The sequence below is a fragment of the Oncorhynchus nerka genome, linkage group LG23 (genome assembly GCF_034236695.1).
Source record: "Oncorhynchus nerka isolate Pitt River linkage group LG23, Oner_Uvic_2.0, whole genome shotgun sequence".
Lineage (NCBI taxonomy): Eukaryota > Metazoa > Chordata > Actinopteri > Salmoniformes > Salmonidae > Oncorhynchus > Oncorhynchus nerka.
Genome location: NC_088418.1, coordinates 57,758,461 through 57,773,088, shown reverse-complemented (window position 1 = coordinate 57,773,088; position 14,628 = coordinate 57,758,461). Strand labels below are relative to the sequence as shown.

Here is a 14,628-nt window from a genome sequence, read left to right as displayed (position 1 = left end):
AAACTATTGTAGCTGACATGGGAGGAGATACTTTCAGCAGGACAACGAGAAGTTGGAGAGGAAGCTACATACTGACAACAGCTCCAAGAGAAGACCCTTTTAGTCTTAACAAAAGAAAACAACACCACAAATGAGATGTGTTTCCACCTATTGTTTACAAAAAAACTATTGAATTGACAGACCAATACATTTTTCTCTTGTGTTGTGTTAGGTTATCCTACATGAAATGAAATCTATTACTGGTAGGCAGTGATTAAGTGTTGGCTTAACAGGGCTATGCGGAGCTAGCAGGAGCTCCCCTCATCTACAGTACCAATACACTCTCTCACTATGCTGTTCCTTCCACCATTTCACTTGATGCTTTCACCCTGTGCCCGATAAGCTACGTGTGTTTCAGGCAGGTAAGAGCTGGTAGTATTATATCCAGATGTGTTTCAGGCAGGTAAGAGCTGGTAGTATTATATTCAGATGTGTTTCAGGCAGGTAAGAGCTGGTAGTATTATATCCAGATGTGTTTCAGGCAGGTAAGAGCTGGTAGTATTATATCCAGATGTGTTTCAGGCAGGTAAGAGCTGGTAGTATTATATCCAGATGTGTTTCAGGCAGGTAAGAGCTGGTAGTATTATATCCAGATGTGTTTCAGGCAGGTAAGAGCTGGTAGTATTATATCCAGATGTGTTTCAGGCAGGTAAGAGCTGGTAGTATTATATCCAGATGTGTTTCAGGCAGGTAAGAGCTGGTAGTATTATATCCAGATGTGTTTCAGGCAGGTAAGAGCTGGTAGTATTATATCCAGATGTGTTTCAGGCAGGTAAGAGCTGGTAGTATTATATCCAGATGTGTTTCAGGCAGGTAAGAGCTGGTAGTATTATATCCAGATGTGTTTCAGGCAGGTAAGAGCTGGTAGTATTATATCCAGATGTGTTTCAGGCAGGTAAGAGCTGGTAGTATTATATCCAGATGTGTTTAGAGCTGGTAGTATTATATCCAGATGTGTTTCAGGCAGGTAAGAGCTGGTAGTATTATATCCAGATGTGTTTCAGGCAGGTAAGAGCTGGTAGTATTATATCCAGCTTTTTGGGGGACGGGCTCTGCAGCTCAAAGAAAATACAAATTGATCCATGTGTTTTCAGGCCCCTAGTATTTTACCTTGTTTCGTGGCCTGTAGTCTATCCTGTTCACCTGAATCGGACAAAGCTACCAGTGTCACGTTCTGACCCTAGTTCTTGTGTTATTTGTTTGTTTTAGTTGATCAGGGCGTGAATTGGGTGGCATTCTATGTTTTGTGTTTCTAGGTTGGTTTTCTGTGTTCGGCCTAGTATGGTTCTCAATCAGAGGCAGGTGTCGTTAGTTGTCTCTGATTGAGAATCATACTTAGGTAGCCTGGGTTTCACTGTTATTTTTTGGGTGATTGTTTCCGTGTCTGTGTCTGTTCGCCACACAGTACTGGTTCGGTTTTGTTCACGTTTATTGTTTTGTATTCATTGAGTGTTCAGTTTATGTTTTATTAAACAATATGGACACATACCACGCTGCGCATTGGTCCTCCGATCCTTCTCGCTAGTCCTCCTCAGTAGAGGAGGAGGAAAACCTTCACAACCAGTCTCACGGTAAAGTGTTTGGAGGGAACATGCTCTCAGAGGGAGGCTCTGCACGTTTGCTACATCTAATAGTGGTTCAGCTGATGGGCAGGGCGATCTCATTTGGTGTACAGCATCTGACTGAGTTACTCAGATTGTCTCTGAGTAATTTGTCACTTTGAGTAGTTGTTTTGTGATACTGGATGGTTCAGGGACCTGTTTGACTGTCACAATGCACAATTGGTTGATGTGAATGGGACTTAATGAGGAGGTATTGGCTGACAGCTCATTAACTGACACTGAACAGTTCCTTATATCTTAGGTCCTGCTTTTAGGCTTATGCCCCTTTAACAGTTGAACACAGCCTCTGAATAACTAGCGATACAGTAATTGACTTATCTGCTCTGGCAGAAATCCCTAATCATTGCATTAGGCACAGAGCTAAACTGGACTAATCCCCATCAAATGTGTAAGTCCACCTATTTATATGTTAAAACATCAAACAATACAAACAGGACACACGTGTGGTTCACTAGAGAGAAGTGGATTAGAGAAAGGAAGTGGATGATTCAGTGAGGATGGGGGAGTGAGTATATCCCTCGGCACATCTTTGTCCACCTCCAGCTAACATAAGTCTCGTCCCACACCTGAAATCTCTGCCATAACAGAACAAAGCTTTGCCCTTCCGGAATCAAATAGAGACCGTCACAAATCCCCTCTCTGCAGAACCATGGCACATAAATGTTGCTTAAGGGCCTCTAGAGAAAGTCTTCTTCTAAATGTCTCCTCACCTTGTCATGGTGACATCACCCTGCTGAGGACATTGCATTCACACTCTAGGGAGCCCAGCCAGTCAGTATTTGACATTTCCCTTGAGAGGATGGGACACAGATGCCTCATGCCTGACCCGGGGCTGCAGTCTGGCTGCTCATTTGACTAAATGGGTAACACTTTATTTATAGATGCTCTACAGACTATCAGTAACATTTCAACTAACTATCTACTAACCCTAACCCTAACCATAACCCTTATCCTAACCCTAAACTTAAGCCTTACCTTAACCCTAACCCTAACCTTAGCAGGCAGTTGCTTATCAACAGAAAATGTGTTGATAGTATGACCATCTGTAAAGTATCCAGACTATCCAAATAAAATGTGACCTAGATGGAGTTCAACAAGTAATATTTATGTTCTCTCTAAAAGCTAGGGGTCCAAATCATTGACCCCCCTCCTTATAAATAAAGTAGTCAAAAGTTTAGTTTTTCGTCCCATGTTCATAGCACGTAATGACGACATCAACCTTGTGACTACAAACTTGTTGGATGCCTTTGCAGTTTGTTTTGGTTGTGTTTCAGATTATTTTGTGCCCAATAGAAATGAATGGTAAATAATGTATTGTGTCATGTTGGATGCTACCATAATTACGGATAATCCTGTGAATAATGATGAGTGAGAAAGTTACAGTATCAAAGATCACACCCCCAAGACTTGTGTCTTGCCCAACTCACACCTCTCCCTTGAGCTTAATGAGCTGGCCTAGGTTATCCCTGCTTCAGGCCTATTACCCACGGGAATTGCCTTTCCAGCCCAGTCCCGATCCCAGCATCACACTGATACCAGTGGCGTAGAGCTCGGCGGCCGACAGCTGGAGTGGAAGAAACATTTTTATTAAAAACCACTCAGTGGGGTGTCCAGCTCAGGGGCAGGGCGACCCATAGTTCATCAGGCTCTCCCAGGACTATAAGACCAGGGAAACTATAAGACCAGGGAAACTATTCGACCGGGGAAGCTATACGACCAGGGAAACTATAAGACCAGGGAAACTATAAGACTAGGGGAACCATAATATCAGGGAATCTGTAAGACCAGGGAAACAATTAGACCAGGGGAAGCTTTTAAATGGTTAATTTCACCTTTATTTAACCAGGTAGGCTAGTTGAGAACAAGTTCTCATTTGCAACTGTGACCTGGCCAAGACAACGCAAAGCAGTGTGACACAGACAACAACACAGAGTTACACATGGAGTAAACAATAAACAAGCCAATAACACAATAAACAAATCAATGACACAGCAGAAAAAATAAAGTCTATATACAGTGTGTGCAAAAGGCATGAGGAGGTAGGCAATAAATAGGCCATAGGAGCGAATAGTTACAATTTAGCAGATGCAAGTAGAGATACTGGTGTGCAAAAGAGCAGAAAAGTAAATAAAATAAAAACAGTATGGGGATGAGGTAGGTAGATTGGGTGGGCTGATCGGTTAGCTGCTTAGATAGTTGGTAAGGGAAATAAACGTCTCCAACTTCAGCGATTTTTGCAATTAGTTCCAGTCACTGGCAGCAGAGAACTGGAAGGAAAGGTGGCCAAATGGCGTGTTTTTTTTGGAGATGATCAGTGAGATATACCCGCTGGAACGTGTGCTACGGGTGGGTGTTGTTATCATGACCAGTGAACTGAGATAAGGCGGAGCTTTACCTAGCATAGACTTATAGATGACCTGGAGCCAGTGGGTCCGGCGACGAATATGTAGTGAGGGCCAGCCGACTAGAGCATATAGGTCGCAGTGGTGGGTGGTATAAGGTGATTTGGTAACAAAACGGATGGCACTGTGATAGACTGCATCCAGTTTGCTGAGTAGAGTGTTGGAAGCTATTTTGTAGATGACATCGCCGAAGTCGAGGATCGGTAGGATAGTCAGTTTTACTAGGGTAAGTTTGGCGGCGTGAGTGAAGGAGGCTTTGTTGCGAAATAGAAAGCCGATTCTAGATTTGATTTTTGATTGGAGATGTTTAATATGAGTCTGGAAGGAGAGTTTACAGTCTAGCCAGACACCTAGGTATTTATAGTTGTCCACGTATTCTAGGTCGGAACCGTCCAGGGTGGTAATGCTAGTCGGGCGGGCGGGTGTGGACAGCGAAAGGTTGAAAAGCATGCATTTGGTTTTACTAGAGTTTAAGAGCAGTTGGAGGCCACGGAAGGAGTGTTGTATGGCATTGAAGTTTGTTTGGAGGTTAGTTAGCACAGTGTCCAAGGAAGGTCCAGAAGTATACAGAATGGTGTCATCTGCGTAGAGGTGGATCAGGGAATTGCCCGCAGCAAGAGCGACATCATTGATATATACAGAGAAAAGAGTCGGCCCGAGAATTGAACCCTGTGGTACCCCCATAGAGACTGCCAGAGGTCCAGACAACATGCCCTTGGCCAGTTCGATGAAAACGGCTACACAGTGCTGTCTTTTATTGATGGCGGTTATGATATCGTTTAGTACCTTGAGCGTGGCTGAGGTGCACCCGTGACTGGCTCGGAAGCCGGATTGCACAGCGGAGAAGGTATGGTGGGATTCGAAATGGTCAGTGATCTGTTTATTAACTTGGCTTTCGAAGACTTTAGATAGGCAAGGCAGGATGGATATAGGTCTGTAACAGTTTGGGTCTAGGGTGTCACCCCCTTTGAAGAGGGGGATGACCGCGGCAGCTTTCCAATCTTTAGGGATCTCAGACGATATGAAAGAGAGGTTGAACAGGCTGGTAATAGGGGTTGCAACAATGCGGCGGGTAGTTTTAGAAAGAGAGGGTTCAGATTGTTTAGCCCAGCTGATTTGTACGGGTCCAGGTTTTGCAGCTCTTTCAGAACATCTGCTGTCTGGATTTGGGTGAAGGAGAAGCTGGGGAGGCTTGGGCGAGTAGCTGCGGGGGAGGCGGAGCTGTTGGCCGAGGTTGGAGTCGCCAGGAGAAAGGCATGGCCAGCCGTTGAGAAATGCTTATTGACATTTTCGATTATCATGGATTTATCAGTGGTGACCGTGTTACCTAGCCTCAGTGCAGTGGGCAGTTGGGAGGAGGAGCTCTTGTTCTCCATGGACTTTACAGTGTCCCAACATTTTTTGGAGTTAGAGCTACAGGATGCAAATTTCTGCTTGAAAAAGCTGACTGTGTGTATTGGTTCCTGACTTCCCTGAACAGTTGCATATCGTGAGGACTATTCGATGCTATTGCAGTCCGCCACAGGATGTTTTTGTGCTGGTCAAGGGCAGTCAGGTCTGGAGTGAACCAAGGGCTACTTCTGTTCTTAGTTCTGCATATTTTGAACGTGGCATGCTTATAAAGACCAGGGGAAAAATAAGACCAGGGAAACTATAAGACCAGGGAAACTATAAGACCAGGGAAACTATAAGTCCAGGGGAGCTATAAGACCAGGGAAACTATAAGACCAGGGAAACATAAGACCAGGGAAACAATAAGTCCAGGGGAGCTATAAGACCAGGGAAACTATAAGACCAGGGGAAAATAAGACCAGGGAAACAATAAGTCCAGGGGAGCTATAAGACCAGGGAAACTATAAGACCAGGGGAAAATAAGACCAGGGAAACAATAAGTCCAGGGGAGCTATAAGCCAGGGGGAGCTATAAGACAAGGGAAACCATAAGACCAGGGAAACGAAAAAAAAAAACAGGGAAACTAGTGGTGAGTATACTTTCTCCGCTTGGCAACTGTTATTATTAAATACATATTTTGTTTTACAACTACGGGTGCGCGTCACAAACCCTTCACCTGTGGACCTGGAGGTACTCCCCGTTATGGGACCTAGTGTCTCACGAGACTAAATTGCATAGTCACCGTGTCATGCCTTAGTCCCGCGAGACTAAATGGTATAGCCACCGTGTCATGCCTTAGTCCCGGGAGACAAAATGGTATAGTGACCGTGTCATGCCTTAGTCCCGGGAGACAAAATGGTATAGTGACCGTGTCATGCCTTACTCCCACGAGACTAAATGGTATAGTCACCATGTCATGCCTTAGCCTAACATCCTAGACATTGCTATACACACCCCAAGCATGGGCCCACACACACGGTAACAAAGAGAGGAACCCTCTGTTTTATTTCGGACAGTGGCCCCGCAAGAGGAAATCCACTCCCTGTTTTTATTTAAGCAAAGCCATTTACAATCAGTCTACTTGTCCTATGGATACCTTAGTCAATCCTAGGGTACCCAACCCAATCCTGTTCCTCCTAAAGAAACATCCTAATTATATGACCCTGCCCGTGTGGGTAAAAGAATGGAGGCTTACCTCTAACTGATGTCTTAGAAGAATTCAGAAAAAGGCTCGGCCCCCAACAACAGTGTTCCCGAAAAGTGAAGAACAAAAACAGTAAATCATTGGCAAAAAAAATCCCCAAAAAGAGAGAGGTCCAAAAAATAGGCTCTGAAACAAAGCAGACCCCGTCTAACCTGCAAAGACATATAATCATGCCTCCATTACACACTCCTCCCCACAAACCGGTTACATCAAATTCATACAATACTGTAATTTCCGCTCATTCAATCACTCCCTTAAAACTGGTAACATCTGATCCATAATGGACTGCCCCTCCACAAACCCCCAGTCCTCGTTGTTATTCTTTGACGTCTCCTTCCAGAAGGATGTCAAAGAAGGGGGTTAGTGGAAGTTCACGTTTCACTGCACACCCCCCTGTTCTGGTAATTCCCCGGGCTCCACTTTTGGCTGAAGGTGAAGGTGCTGACGATGGAAGTAAGCCTGCTGATGCTGCAATCCCTGACTGACCGCGGGCGGAGCTGCTTGGCCCTCTCCTTTCTGTTTTTCTGTTTTTCACGATGAATTGCCGCCTTTATGGCCTTTTGCTCCCTCCGACCCAGAATTAGCTGTAGCTCAGCAGGAGTGAGAGTTACATCCAACTCCCGAGTCACGGCACATGCTCACCTCTCACCATTACCAATAACAGGGGAGGTTAGTATGACCTTTGACCCCGTGTAACTTTTTCACACATCATTATTCACGATTAATTTCTCCATTGTTTTCAGCATACAATATAGCTCAGTATTTGAATTCTTTATTTTATACAGTCTTTATTGCTCATCTTTATCAAGGGTGTCAATCATTTCTGAACTCACTTTATATCCCCCAGTGATTGGTGCTGAGGCACAAAACGTGACAGGGAGATAATGGTGCCATCCCAGCCTGTGAGGTGGATAATGACATCTCCCTTGCAGTTGTTGACTTTGTTTTCTATTGCCCTGTCAAGTACATCGTTTTCTCCTTGGCTAAAACATATTTTTTAATGTTAGATCATCTTATGAATATATCTATATTTGTATTGCCATCCTGTGATTTGTGGTGTAGTCCCATCTCCCATGTCATTGATTTCCACTGTCCCCATTTCCCCATGTTTAGTATGTTTTTTTAAATGCGAGAGAGTCAGTTGCCACTGTGGGGTGGATGTGTGAATACATGAGTTGAGTATTGTTCCACCATTGGACTTTACTGCTCCTGGAGCTGAAAATTGCCTGTGCCCCTTTGGGAGGCAGGGAGGGCCAACTTATCCCCTTTTCTGCATTTGTGTGGGTATCCTTCCCTTTCTCTTCACTGTCTAACAAGTCAGATCACCAGTATGCAAAACGAAAAGAAACGTTTTCTTCCGAAATCTAATAAATCAAACTGATCGTTTTGACCAATATGTTTTTTTTTAACTTTCCAGGTCACATTTGTTACAAGCGATATTCTGACTTCACCTATGTCTTGGGAGACACACACACATAATTTCATCTGGATTCTGTATAAAACACGCAAGGGAATGTGATTACAGATGTGCGGGTTATTTAGCTGCACTTAAAGTGATGCATTATGCTGACTCCCCAGGGTACAGATTCTCATTCCCATCTCCGAGCACTGATTCAAGGTAAAGCCCAGGGCAGTTACCCCCTGTTTCAGATGATTAGATGCGTTTTTATTGCCTGCTCTCCATGGGAATACACAAGGTTAAGGCCTTTGTTTACTGCGCTGTTTGTGGCGAGGCATGCCTGGAATACACAGGCCTTCCTCGCTGCACCACAGCCGGAGATTATTTTCGGGATAATAAAACGTTTTCAGTGTACACTTAAATGACTAAAATCAGATATAAAGTAGGTAGAAAAACAGATCATGAGAACTAACAATCTCCTAAATTAAAGTCAAGGAGAACCCCATTCATTTTGTTATAATGTTTGAGTCACTCAGCATAAGAACATGACAGAAGCCGTGGCAAAATGTATAGAATTGCAGGAAATAAGCTTTAAAACACACACTGCCGCCAAGAGAACGGCCTCAAAAATGTTAGCTCAAAGAAATTAAAATGATGGTCAGATTTGCCAAATGGAGGGCGAGGGAGAGCTTTGTATGTGTCTCTGTGGGCAGTAAAGGTGTTCTAGAGCTTTTTTCCCTCTCTGGTTGCACATGTGACATGCTTGTAGAAATTAGGTCAAATGAATTTAAGTTTGCCTGCATTAAAGTCCCCGGCCATCTGGAGCACCACTTCTGGATGAGCATTTTCTTATTTGCTTATGGCCTTATACAGCTCGTTGAGTGTGGTCTTTGTACCAGCATCGGTTTGTGGTGGTGAATAGACGGCTACGAATAATATAGATGAGAACTCTCTTGGTAGACAGTGTGGTCTACAGCTTATCGTGAGTTATTCTAACTCAGGCAAGCAATACCTCGAGACTTCTTTAATATTTAACATTGCGCACCAGCAGTTATTGACAAATAGACACACCCCCCGCCCATCGTCTTACCAGACGTAGCTGCTCTGTTCTGCCGCTACATGGAGAAGCCAGCCAGCTCTGTATTATCTGTGGCGTCGTTCAGCCACGTCTCGGTGAAACATAAGATATTACAGTTTTTAATGTCCCGTTGGTAGGACAGTCTTCATCGTAGATCATCCAGTTTGTTTTCCAATGATTGCACGTCAGCCAATAATAAGAAGGGAAGTGGTGGTTAACCTACTCATCGGCAAATTCTTACAAGGCACCCCGCCCTCCTCCCCCTTTTCCTCCATCTTTTCTTCAAGCTGATTACGGAAATTTGGGCCGTATATCCTTCGCGTCGGAAAACATCTTCATCCAGTACACAGTGAGTAATCGCTGTTCTGATATCCAGAAGCTCTATTTGGTTATAAGAGACGGTAGCAGCAACATTATGTACAAACAATATGAAAAAACAAACTAAAAAGCACAGCTGGTTAGGAGCCTGTAAAATGGCAGCCATCCCCTCCGGCTCCATGTTTCCTCAGCATGGAAATGTCTGAGCAGGTGTGACAAAGCATACAGTTCACAGGCGCCGCTGAAGTGGCAGAGTGGACACAAAGCACGAGGGGTTAATGGAGAGTTGACAAGCAGTAAATTACATTCAAGCCTGTGGAAAAACACTCTGGGGTGTGCAAACACTGTCTGCTGTCCTCTCCAGAGAACACCTCCTCATCAGCTTGGGTCAGTCCCCACATTGAGGGTTAACCGAATCATAAAAACACCTCTGCTCTCCCTCCCTCCATTGCTTCCATTGCTTTAGATCACGTGTCAAACTCATTCCACAGAGGGCCGAGTGTTCCGCTCCTACCTTGGACTTGATTGATGAATTAAGGTCACCTATTAGTACGGAACTTACATCACCTGGTTGTCTAGGTCTTCATTGAAAGGAAAGAACAAAAACCAGCAGACGCTAGGCTCTCTATGGGTTGAGTTTGACCCCCTGCTTTAGATAAACCCTCTCTATTCCTTAGAAGATGAAGAGCCCACAATCTGACCTTTACATGCCACTTCCTAGAAATTACATTCATCCTGATTTACCACAAATGATACTTCCCCTATACCAGGTCTGTTAGTTTAAGGTGCCCTCTATTTCTCTCCCCTGTCTGCACGGCTCTCTGAGAATGCACATAGATTTGCCTATTGATATTCTGGCTAGTTTTCTACAGCAGTCTCCAACGCCATCTGTGAAAAATGACAGTGTCATGTACGACCTCTGTCATCTTGTCAGACCACACCACCAACAGAGCTGTGCTGATTTACAGCATTAGAGGAGGAGCTCTTTATACAGGAACAACTTAGCAAGTGCCACAAAATAGATCTTGGACAATGTAATTCAAAGGTTCAACTCATAGGTCATTCCTGAAGATGAAGCATTAGCTAACTATAGGACTAACTAATGTTTTCCTTCCTAACCCAGTTATGCAAATCACCACAGTATGACAGTATGAATATGCAAAGTTGTTTTTGTCAGATGAAGGGCAAGAGAAATATAATCTATTCCCTTAGCCTACTTTCACTTGGTAACAGTTTCTGAGCCAGGTCAAAATTGCTTTGAAAAACCAAGATGCACACAGCCCTCAAGCAGATGAGTCAATTTCCTCCTGTCACATTGAGTGTCCCCGTGTGACTGCCGCCACTAGACAAACACAATCACGCTACTTACCCAAATGCTACCAATATTGCCTTTCACTAATCGTTACTGCATTCATAATTGACCTGCAACTGAAAAACACTGGACGTATGTTTCCTGTGTTAGATGAGCAGTAATTCTTTCCATTCTTTGTTTACTGGTGAAGTTCGGTGCATTTTCAGTCATCTTGCGATCATATAAAATCTAAACTAGATACCATGTTTTTGGGGTTAGGACAACCATTGTTTATGCACTGAAAGAATACAGACCTGTACAAACAGGGATACTTCAGTCAAATTAGGCCTATGTTCAGACTTCATAAAGCAGCAAGACTTCTGACACGGCAGAAAGTAAGAGTTATTACCTCTAGTTAAATCTTGTTTTGGCTCATCCTCTGTGGAAAATGTCCCAGGTGTCATTGTTGGCAGAAAGATGTGCCATTTTTTCCACTGGGCTACAAGGACAGTAGCGGCACCCCTGAAATAGCTCATTATCAACAGGCAGACATATTAACGGCAACATCTGGCAGCCAGGTCATCACTCTGCTGGAGTGCCGTAGGCGACAACTGCCAGGACAGGCATCATGTTTGGGAGGGGGTAATGGCACGGAAAGAATGTGCACAATAGTAACTGTCACTGGTACACCTTGATGAGCTAACACTCTAAAAACAGACACTTCCCATCAGCTTGTCACTATATTTACAGTATTCTTCCCGGCAGTGCTAACGACTGGCAAAAAAACTAATATTCGTTTTTGAATCGAAAGATAACTAAATCCTGCTGTGGCACGTAGCAAGATATAGTGCTGGGTTCAGCCTCATTGGAGAAGACAGAGGTATCCTGGAAAACAGAATCACTACAGGGTTGTGCTTGGCTGAGGCTACGGTCATGAAACCCATTACACTTGGTAATGTGACGCTCTACATGGCCACTGTCATCATCTGAGCGTATCTCCCAGGTACTACGCTCCCGTAGAGAATGACAATATATCCCGTTTCCTTTTTTATACTGCAGGGGGACTCTCCTACTGTCCACAGCCATCCATACTATGCATGGCAACGAGTGGGCCTTCCGCTGGCTCATTGTGGTTTTCACACGGTGCCGCACCGTCTCTCCCCTCTCTGTCTCATGGGTGTTTTTGGCTCAGCAGTCGTATCAGGTTGCAGAAATAACCCATTGGCCCTGCCCTGCGCTGAGGCCTCCTCTATAAAGCTTGGTTCCATTACGCCATGTTCTACTGTGAAGGTCCAGAGCCAGCTGTCTCAAGTGTACAGGGAGAGGAACAGGTGTCTGGATCTTTTACAGATGCTGGGAACAAACTTGGAGCGACATGGAATTAGGGAATTAATGGAAACAATTTGGTCCAGTAATTAGATTATGGAAATGAATCACACCTGGTGTGAAGGAGCACATCCTCCAATCCGATGGACAAAGTCTTCAGTGATTATGAAAAGAGCAATCTACAGTACACTATATATACACAAGTATTTAGCCTATTTCAGCCACACCCTTTGCTGACAGGTGTATAAAATCGAGCACACAGCAATGCAATCTCCATAGACAAACATTGTCAGTAGAATGGCCACTGAAGAGTTCAGCGTTTTCAACGTGGCACCGTCATGAGATGTCACCTTTCCAACAAGTCACTTGTTGGAAAGGTGACTCTCCCCTGTTCCAGTGAAGGAAAATCTTAACGCTACAGCATACAATGACATTCTAGATGATTCTGTGCTTCCAATCTTTGTGGCAACAGTTTGGAGAAGGCCTTTTCTTGTTTAACATGACAATGCCCCTGTGCACAAAGCGACGTCCATAAAAAAATGGTTTGTTGAGATTGGCTGTGAAAGAACTTGACTGGCCTGCACAGAGCCCTGACCTTAACCCCATCAAACACCTTTGGGATGAATTGGAACACTGACTGCGAGCCAGGCCTAATCGCCAAACATCAGTGCCCGACATCACTAATGCTCCTGTGACTGAATGGAAGCAAGTCCCCGCAGACAATGTGGAAAGCCTTCCCAGAAGAGTGGAGGCTGTTGTGACAGCAAAGGGGGAATCAATCATATATTAATGGCCATGATATTTGAATGATACGTTCGACGAGTATGTGTCCGCATACCTTTGGTCATGTAGTGTACGTAAGGACTTTGTGATGTGATGATTTGGCGAAATGGAAGAGTGAACAAAAATGTTATTTATATTGGTCGCTGAATGTTGATAATACTGGTATGATATCGTTAGTATGGTGGTTTTGAGGATCTATAACGACTCTAGTCTCATTCTGTGCATTGCCTTTTCACTGCATTAGCTCATCTCTTTCTCTCTCTCTCTGAATGTGTTACATTGAGGACATCAATTGACTTTGGGTAATGAGCCCTTATCGTACGAGTGCAGTCAGTTGTTGTACAGTGCATGGTTCAGTCTCATAATGTGTGGGATGTGGAGGACTCAATGCACAATCCACTTTATGGGAGAGACAAGGACAAGAGATATGCATTCAGGTCAAGATGGAATGCTTCCTTTAGTAGATTAAGGCCATTCGAAATGCCTCGTCTGAGTGGTTTTACTCTCAGCACCAAAATACCAAAGTCATGACTCGTGGAGTACTTTAGGGTTTATGCAAATATGAACTGCCTGGACATCTCGGTGATTGGATGAGTCAAGTGTTATTTGAGAATGCACAGTGAATTGCACACCGGATTCAGCATGGTACTCAGGGGACAGTCTTTCCCAGAATGTGTTATTAGATGTTAACTTTCTGGTAGGTACTATGATTTAACTGTCATACAGCACAAGCGGAGCCCTCTCACACATACAGTGCATTCGGAAAGTATTCAGACTTAAAAGAAATCATATGTACGTCACAGCCTTATTCTAAAAATGATCAAATAAATGTTTTTCTTCATCAATCTACACACAACACCCCATAATGGCAAAGTGAAAACAGGTTTTTCAAAACAGAAATGTATTCAGACCCTTTGCTATGAGACTCGAAATTGAGCTCAGGTGCATCCTGTTTCCATTGATCCTCCTAGAGATGTTTCTACAATTTGACTGTAGAAACATGATTGTAGATTTGGAAAGGCACACACACGTCTATATAAGGTCCCACAATTGACAGTGCATGTCAGAGCAAAAACCAAGCCATGAGGTTGAAGGAATTGTCCATAGAGCTCAGAGACAGGATTGTGTCGCGGCACACATTTCTGCAGCATTGAAGGTCCCCAAGAACACAAAGGCCTCCATCATCCCCGGGCGTCGAAGACGTGGATGTCGATTAAGGCAGCCCCCCCGCACCTCTCTGATTCAGAGGGGTTGGGTTAAATGAGGAAGACGTGGATGTCGATTAAGGCAGCCCCCCCGCACCTCTCTGATTCAGAGGGGTTGGGTTAAATTAGGAAGACGTGGATGTCGATTAAGGCAGCCCCCCCGCACCTCTCTGATTCAGAGGGGTTGGGTTAAATGAGGAAGACGTGGATGTCGATTAAGGCAGCCCCCCGCACCTCTCTGATTCAGAGGGGTTGGGTTAAATGCGGAAGACACATTTCAGTTGAATGCATTCAGTTATACAACTGACTAAGTATCTCCCTTTCCTTTCCTTTCCAATCTTTAAATGGAAGAAGTTTGGAACCACCAAGACCCTTCCTAGCGCTGGCCGCCGGCCAAGCTGAGCAATCGGGGGAGAAGGGCCTCGTTCAAGGAGGTGACCAAGAACCGGATGGAGCTCCAGAGTTCCTCTGTGGAGATGGGAGAACCTTCCAGAAGGACAACCATCTCTGCAGCCCTCCACCAAATCAGGACTCTCACACCATGAGAACCACAATTCTCTGGTCTGATG

General features: G+C 44.4%; 1 protein-coding gene across 2 annotated transcripts in view; it reads right to left on the bottom strand.

Annotated features, from left to right (window-relative positions):
• LOC115107106 (muscarinic acetylcholine receptor M2-like) overlaps positions 1-14,628 on the bottom strand; it is a 77,924-nt gene that overhangs the window by 8,918 nt on the left and 54,378 nt on the right. The window contains exon 1 of one of the 2 annotated variants that reach the window (XM_029630494.2): positions 6,651-6,866. The exons of the other annotated variant lie outside the window; for it this stretch is intronic. The gene's annotated coding sequence lies outside the window, so the exon portion shown is untranslated. Of the gene's footprint in view, positions 1-6,650; positions 6,867-14,628 lie in introns of those variants that run through there. 2 annotated transcript variants of the gene reach the window in all.